This window comes from Python bivittatus, unplaced genomic scaffold, assembly GCF_059951505.1.
Source record: "Python bivittatus isolate LINGU-HERP-01145 unplaced genomic scaffold, Pbiv_v1 ctg000970_np1212, whole genome shotgun sequence".
NCBI classification, from domain to species: Eukaryota; Metazoa; Chordata; class Lepidosauria; order Squamata; family Pythonidae; genus Python; species Python bivittatus.
In genome coordinates this window covers 461,153-469,919 of record NW_028277121.1, presented here as the reverse complement: position 1 = coordinate 469,919, position 8,767 = coordinate 461,153, and positions in this window count along the sequence as shown.

The following is an 8,767-nucleotide window of genomic DNA, read 5'->3' as shown; positions in this document are numbered from 1 at the left end:
TGATTAATGTGGAAATAACCTAAAATAGCTTTTTCAATCTTGACTGTTATAATTGAATATGGCAATTATAAAAAAACAAAACATTCTTCCTATACAAAAAAAGTAATAGTTCACAGATATTTTCAGTAATCATGACCCTCATCACTTCTCTTTTTCTTCGATTCCATGCTATCGGTTTGGATGGATGGAAGCTTTCTCTATCTCTGTATGTTTCTTACTCACTTGAAACAGATTCTTTGGAAATAAACAAGAAAGAATGAAAACAGAAGGCAGTTTGTTCCTTAAACATTTCAATATGACAGAAACCAATACGAGTGAAAGAAATAAGGTTTGACGAAACTGTAATGGAAATCTGCCCTGGAAATTGCAGCCAAGAGAGAAAAGTTAGCAGAAGAAAATGTGAATCACCCATTCTTAATGGTAGTGATGGAAGACCAAAATAACTGTATCGATATTCCATGGTATTCAAGGTTCATGCTGCAAGAAAGTTATAAAAGGGAAAATCAGATGGGAAATCAAACGTGGAAATAATGCACAGCATGCATTAAGGAATTTGCTGCCTTAAGCAACTACAGTATTTCAAAGTATCCCCTAAGGGGATGGTAACATTTCAGTCGAGTTACAGAGAAATACTACTGTTGGTGACAGCTGATGGTTTCTGTTTCTTTGGATAATCACTGAGAGGCACTTTCATGATATGTTCTTTAGGAGCAAATAAAAATGATTCTGCTCTTGCTATGAGCTGCTCATATTGTGTGCATAACAGACTGATTTTGGGGGGGTTGTTTGGTTTATTTAAAGTGTTCACCTACCTATATCTCCCAGAGTGACTTACAATGTTATACATATCCAGACGTACACATTAACAAAACTACATAAACAAATAGCACAATTTAAACATCTGAATTATATCAGCAGCATTTTGAACTCCCTCCAAATTATCCCACATTTATTTTGAAATTATGATCAGAATATCATAATAAATATATTCTTACCAATGAAGTAACAACTGGAGGAAAATAGATTATATTTTAGAGCAGGAACTGTGTGGAACTTGTGAAATTGATTGGTAGTAACCTTCCAGTCTGTCCTTGGTTTGAATTAATTGAATTTGAGTTAAATTTTTGAAATTATTTTGCAGCAAACATTGCTGTTTTTACATTCTTTTTGTGCATTTTTCCGCACCTCTTCACAGGGCTTAAAAACAACTGAGATTTGAACCTCTGTTAATTTGAGAGGATTTAGGTGTGGGCTCAGATTAACTTGACTTTGCTTTTTTGTGAAATTTAACTCTGTTCTTATACTTATTTCAAAAACTATGTGCATGCACACATTTTTGTTAAGATGTGCTTGCATGTAAAAATATAGGCAAATTTATCTTCTGTGAGCTGGTGCTCAAGTAATCATATTCCTAGCAACAGCCTTAGCTGTGAATGAAAAATAAGTTGTTTATCTACCTACCTCTCTCTACGGAGAGCTGTATTCAGAGAAAACCTACTGGAACATGGCAGATACTGAATAGGATGGACAACTGGTTTTACTTTATCTGTAGAACCAGTCAAAGTAGATGTTCTGTTTAAGCAGAGTCAGCACCTGAGCAGCCAGTAAGCCATGGAAATGTTCCAGCTAAGTATTTTGTTTCTTGGCTGTACTTTTGCAGAGGTAAAGTTCCCTTGAGACCTGTATACATATTTGGCATTTGAGAGCCTGTCATGGACACATGCAAAAAATGGTTGTGATGAGGTAGGGTTTGCTTATTCACAATTGGTACAACAGACCATGAAATGCGCTGTATCATTCCACATACTTTGTCTTTTTACTGAGCTGGGGGGCGTGCTTCCAAGCCCAGTTCTGGACTCTAGCTACAGGCATTTTTCCCCCTAAGAATATCTGTGGAGATTCATTTTTTTAAAGGTATCTTTACAAAAGTCAGGTGGGTCGATTACAGGAGAGGTATCTGTTGAGAATTACCTTACTAAGCCACTAATACTATTTTTTCTAATTTATCAGCTTTTAAAATGTCTTATTTTGCCAACTACCAAGGTCTGTTGGTGACTTTGTAAACCGAACCAAACTAACACCATATTTAACCACTGTATGGACCTTTTTAGTGACTTACAATAAACTGTTATAAATTTTAAAGCCTATCTCTCAAATCAGAAGCTGTATTCTTTTTTTAAAAAAACACCCTAATTTAGGGAAATGTCAGTGCAGTAGGATCCAACTTACCATATGCAACTTTGTTAGCAGAAACTATAGACAATGTCTCCGCACCACCAGCACAGAGATAAGCCTCTGGAAAAATGACATTGATTTTCTTAGTTCTTTAGTCATCTATCAACAGACTGCTGGGATGTGATTGTGGGGGCCGAAACTGACCTGCACATATTTTACAACAGACAGTTTCAAGAACTGGTGAAGAATATTTTTGGGATGTGTGTTTGAGTATTTAAAGAATCTGTCAAGTCCACGATGTCCAACTCTCAGTTCTGAAGCATTCTCACGCAACCAGACTTGGGTCAGATAAATACTTCTTTATTACGTGGTACGTGTAGCTTGTAAACAGAACATTGCTAAAACTAACGCCTTGGGTAAACCTCCCTCTATTTATCCCCCCTCCCCTTATTGCCTGGCATCGTGACTCCTCTTCACCTGTTGTTGACCTCTCCTTCCTCCCCGAGCTTCTTCCTGGTTCTTTGGGCCCCAGCTGCCTGGCCGGCAATCAAGCCAGTCTAAATTGCCCATATATGGTTAAGCTGCTTCCCAACTCCCCTTACAACCATTAACAGCCACCCCCCCTCCTTAGTTACAAGTGGCAGAAACAAATCAATCCAACTCCCAACAAATGCAATACAATGGAAAACCACAACAGTTGGGTGATGCAGGTTCTGATAGAATCCTAATTGTATTGTCGAAGGCTTTCCTTCTCTGAAGATGCCGGTCACAGGTGCTGGCAAAACGTTAGGAAACAAGACTTCAAGACCACGGCCACACAGCCCGGAAGACCCACACCAGAATCCTTATTACCTATAATTAAGTGGCAACATTTTGTTTTGGGAATGGATACAAGGTGGGTGAGTGTAGGAACTGTGTAGGAAGTTCTCTCCCAGAAATGTTGTTACCTACAAATGTTAGTAATGCATCAAGCTATTATAACTGGAAGCTTGGAGCTGAAGATAAACATGCAAACCACCACTTTTTCTTTAATGCCATTACAACTTGGAGCATCATGTTTTCAACTCATAGTCAAGCTAGAGGGTGAGCTTTATAGGAAAGAGGATTACAGTGAGAATTACCAACACTTGGGTTTTTGGAAGACATGTGCTTCCAAATACACAGTGCATTTACTATGACAAGAAATGTGAGTGGCATCTCCAGACAAATAAAGGGAGAAAAAATTCTTGCATTTTCAGATTCTTTTGCATTTCATGATGAACCTGTTATCTAAATTAAATGGTGTTTCGTTTCCTCTCATTTTGAGTGTGCAAGAAGTAGCAAATGTCCTCTTCAAATGACTCCTAGTGAAAATAAGCATTTTCGTAAGTAAGATAGGATGTGCGAATGTGTGTTTTGCTGTAAAAGAGGAGGTGGTCTCTACAAACATGAATCAAAGTAGACATAGAGAAAACCAAGAGTATCTTGGCTGTGTAGTAGTAAGACCTACCTAATCAGGGGATCTTTCCAATGCAGAAAGGAGGATAAGACTTTCTTTTGGTAAGCTAAGCCAACCTTATGAAAACATTCTAAGACTTGATTCACTCATTGCACTAGATCACATTACAGACTGCTTGTTTGTGGTTCAGTACAATGGTTGTAGCCAACTATTGTAGTTTGAAAACCATGTTTCAACTTAGTGCAAAGTGTCAACCTAGCCAATTACAGCTTCTTTGGCAAAGTACAGAAAAGCAAATCATATTGTATAAGTGTAGATCAGGGGCATTCATAGCAATAGTCACTGGTTTCAGAATAGTAGAGGTGACTGGTGAATCAAAGCCCCACCCCTTTTAACATGCTGTGGATGCTCCCAGACTAAGATTGACTGGTCTAGAGAGCTTCGTTATTTAAAAAGATCATTTGTTCAATGCTGAAGAAATGTTTAAAAAACAGAGATTTCAAATTATGTTCAATACTTAAGGTTAGGATATTGTCAGCCCTTCAAGGTAGACCAGACTAGGAAACCAAAGTCATCTAGGCCAATACTACTTTTATCATAAGGTTATAGTAACATAATCTTACAAGTCTGAATGCGCTCTCTCTCAACCCCCCCCCATCTTTGTGAGAACTAGGGAGGGTCTTGTCTGAGATGTTTTCTCAGGTTACAGTTCTGCTCTGGACTCAGGTTCCTTTTATTTGACTGTTGTCTTGGTAGTGGTTTTTCCTCCTGTCCCTCAAAGTAATTTCTTCTTCCCATTACAGATATGCATATTTTCTTATGCAGATGTTGCTATGTTTTTCGTTCTTAACTCAAATGATTTGCAGGAAAGATTAGATTGTATGATGCAATCAATATATACCGAGAAATTAATATATCAAATACCAAAATTGTGTTTGACAGGGAAAATTGAGTGAATAATTACAATGTGAAAAATAGGGAAATTTTAAGATGTGCAAATGCTAATAGAAATGTAGTGGGTAGTATACAGTCTGTTGTAAAAAATGAATGTTAGGAAAAGTAAAACTGGTTGTATATAAGAGCATGCTTCTACCGCTTCATTATATGGAAGTGAAAGTTGAGTAAGTCATGAAAAACATAAAGTAAATTGAACACAGTGGGAGTCGGATACTTAAAAAGGTGTGTGATAAAACAACATATGATAGTTAATGATAAATAGGTGCTTGGTAATTGTGGATTGAATTCATAAGTGAGTGACCAGTATGAAGTACAGTATATTGACTCAGTCATACATACAGAGAATGAATGATGATCAAATTATAAACAAATATATAAAGGAAGAGTGAATGGGGTAAGAGGATAAGTTGTGGCTACATAGAGTTGATGGGTTCCCAAAAAAGAGAACGATGGGAAGTTTAAAAAATGAAGACAGTGTTTGAAGCAGTATATGAATGTGGTAGAAGCAAGAATAGCTTGCAAAGATATGGAAAAGTGTACTGAATGATGTCGGTGTAAACTAGTTTAAACAATGTTTGATATTCTTTTCCTTGTGCAATGCCTTTACATTCTTTTGCTTACTATTTCTTACTCCCTTTTTGTAGACATAAACTGAACCCAATAAACCAGAAAGCTAAACATCTGCTCAAAGCATAGGGAGAAAGTGAAAATCTCTGTTGGATTTTGAACTATGAGGTATCTATGCCTTTACAGTCCTAAAAGTAGCCAGAGAAAAACCTGTCTTACAATAGAAGAAATCCATACTGGTTCCTGTTCTTTAGGTCAACTTCTAAAGCATTGACTCCATCTTAATTTCTGATGCAATGCCACGCGCAATTACCTTAGCTGCTGGCTTCTTTCAGACAACTCACTAAACTGTCAAAAAGCTGGATTCCAAGACGGTCTCTTCTCTCTGTACTAGTGGATTTTTTTTGGTATGTCACTCTGCACAGTATTGATATTATTGCAAAAGACAACCTCTTTAATAGATTCTGTTCCATGTAGCTTCACTGAAAAATCCTTATTTTTTTTTTAATAGATTACCATGAGGCAGAAACTCTGAATACAGTAGTTTAAAGTGGGAAAGAGCCATTACAAAGTTAGTAAGTGGGAAAGCAGTTATAAACAGCTCATCGTTTATTCAATGTATTACCAATAGCCTTGTCCTGTCAATTTACTGGGGAGTTGCAAGTTTCTCAATAATTCCTCCCTGCAATGCCATAATTTGTGGCATTTTCAATCTTGGCTAGGAAAAAGAGTCAGTTGCTCTTTGTCTGGCTGAGCACTCCTGAGAACCCAATATATACTTGCACATTTTAAAGTGGTAGCTAACACTGAAAGATGAATGTGTGAGTCCCTTATTTCCATCTCCCAATAAGAAATCTCTTTCTTCTCCCTCTTGCTCTTTGCAATCCTTTGGTTTTAGGAGGTTCAACTAATATAGCTCTTGCTTTAGCACTCACCTCATAATACTACCCCCTTCATGGATCACTGCCTTGTTGTGGCGAAGGGGCTTGCGTAACTCAGTGAAGCCATGAGCTATACCGTGCAGGGCCACCCAAGACGGACAGGTCATGACAGAGAGTTCTGACAAAATGTGGTCCACTGGAGAAGGAAATGGCAACCCACTCCAGTATCCTTGCCAAGAAAACCCCATGGACAATGTTAAAAGGCTAAAAGATATGATGCCGGAAGATGAGCCCCTCAGGTCGGAAGGTGTCCAATATGCTACTGGGGAAGAGCGGAGGACATTTCCAAGTAGCTCCAGAAAGAGTGAAGCGGCTGGGCCAAAGCCGAAAGGACGTTCAGCTGTGGATGCATCTGGAAGCGAAAAGAAGGTCCGATGCTGCAAAGAACAATATTGCATAGGAACCTGGAATGTAAGATCTATGAACCAAGGCAAGCTGGATGTGGTCAAACATGAGATGACAAGATTGAACGTCGACATCTTGGGAATCAGCGAACTGAAATGGACGGGAATGGGTGAATTTAATTCGGGTGACCATTATATCTACTACTGTGGGCAAGAAACCCTTAGAAGAAATGGAGTTGCACTCATAGTCAATAAGAGAGTGGGAAAGGCAGTAATGGGGTACAACCTCAAAAACGACAGAATGATCTCAGTGTGTATCCAAGGCAAACCATTCAATATCACAGTCATCCAAGTCTATGCCCCAACCACTGATGCTGAAGAAGCTGAAGTTGACCGCTTCTATGAAGACCTACAACACCTTCTAGAACTAGCACCAAAAAAAGATGTCCTTTTCATCATAGGGGATTGGAATGCTAAAGTAGGAAGTCAAGGAGTAATCGGAATAACAGGATAAACTTGCCTTGGAGTACAAAATGAAGCAGGGCAAAGGCTAATAGAGTTCTGTCAAGAGAAGAAGCTAGTCATAGCAAACACTCTTTTCCAACAACACAAGAGACGACTCTACACAAGGACATCACCAGATGGTCAATACCGAAACCAGATTGATTATATATTTTGCAGCCAAAGAGGGAGAAGCTCTATACAGACAGCAAAAACAAGACCAGGAGCTGACTGTGGCTCAGATCATGAGCTTCTTACTGCAAAATTTAGGCTTAAATTGAAGAATGTAGGGAAAACTACTAGACCACTCAGGTATGACTTAGATCATATTCCTTGTGAGTACACAGTGAAGGTGATGAATAGATTTAGAGGATTAGATTTGGTAGACAGAGTGCCTGAAGAACTATGGACGGAGGTCTGTAACATTGTACAGGAGGCAGCAACTAAAACCATCCCAAAGAAAAAGAAATGCAAGAAAGCAAAATGGCTGTCTGATGAGGCTTTACAAATAGCTGTGGAAAGAAGGAATGCGAAAAGCAAGGGTGAAAGGGAAAGATATAAGCAACTGAATGCAGATTTCCAGAGAATAGCAAGGAGAGATAAGAAGGCCTTCTTAAATGAACAATGCAAAGAAATCGAGGAAAACAATAGAATGGGGAAGACTAGAGATCTCTACAAGAAAATTGGAGATATGAAAGGAACGTTTAGTGCAAAGATGGGCATGATAAAGGACAAAAAAGGCAGGGACCTAACAGAAGCAGAAGAGATTAAGAAGAGGTGGCAAGAATACACAGAAGAACTATACAAGAAAGATCTTAATGTCCCTGATGTCCACGCTGGTGTGATTATTGACCTTGAGCCAGACATCCTAGAGAGTGAAGTCAAGTGGGCCTTAGGAAGCATTGCTAACAACAAAGCTAGTGGAGATGACAGTATTCCAGCTGAGTTATTTAAAATACTAAAAGATGATGGTGTTAAAGTGCTGCACTCAATATGCCAGCAAGTTTGGAAAACGCAACAGTGGCCACGGGATTGGAAAAGGTCAGTTTATGTTCCAATTCCAAAGAAGGGCAATGCCAAAGAATGCTCAAACTATCGCACAATTGCACTCATTTCACATACTAGCAAGGTTATGCTCAAAATCCTACAAGCTAGGCTTCAGCAATACATGAACCGAGAACTACCGGATGTACAAGCTGGGTTTCGAAGAGGCAGAGGAACTAGAGATCAAATCGCCAACATTCGCTGGATCATGGAGAAAGCACAAGAGTTCCAGAAAAATATCTACTTCTGCTTCATTGACTATGCAAAAGCCTTTGATTGTGTGGATCACAACAAACTGTGGCAAGTTCTTAAAGAGATGGGAGTACCGGACCACCTTACCTGTCTCCTGAGAAATCTGTATGCGGGCCAAGAAGCAACAGTTAGAACCGGTCATGGAACAACCGATTGGTTCAAAATAGAGAAAGGTGTACGACAAGGCTGTATACTGTCACCCTGCTTATTTAACCTATATGCAGAGTACATCATGAGAAATGCCAGGCTGGAAGAATCACAAGCCGGAATTAATATTGCAGGGAGAATCATCAACAACCTCAGATATGCGGACGATACCACCCTAATGGCAGAAAGTGAAGAAGAACTAAAGAGCCTCTTGATGAGGGTGAAAGAGGAGAGTGCAAAAGCTGGCTTGAAACTCAACATTCAAAAAACTAAGATCATGGCATCTGGACCCATTAATTCCTGGCAAATAGAAGGGGTAGAAATGGAAGCAGTAACAGACTTCATTTATTTGGGCTCCAAGATCACCACAGACGGAGACTGCAGCCATGAAATTAAAAGAC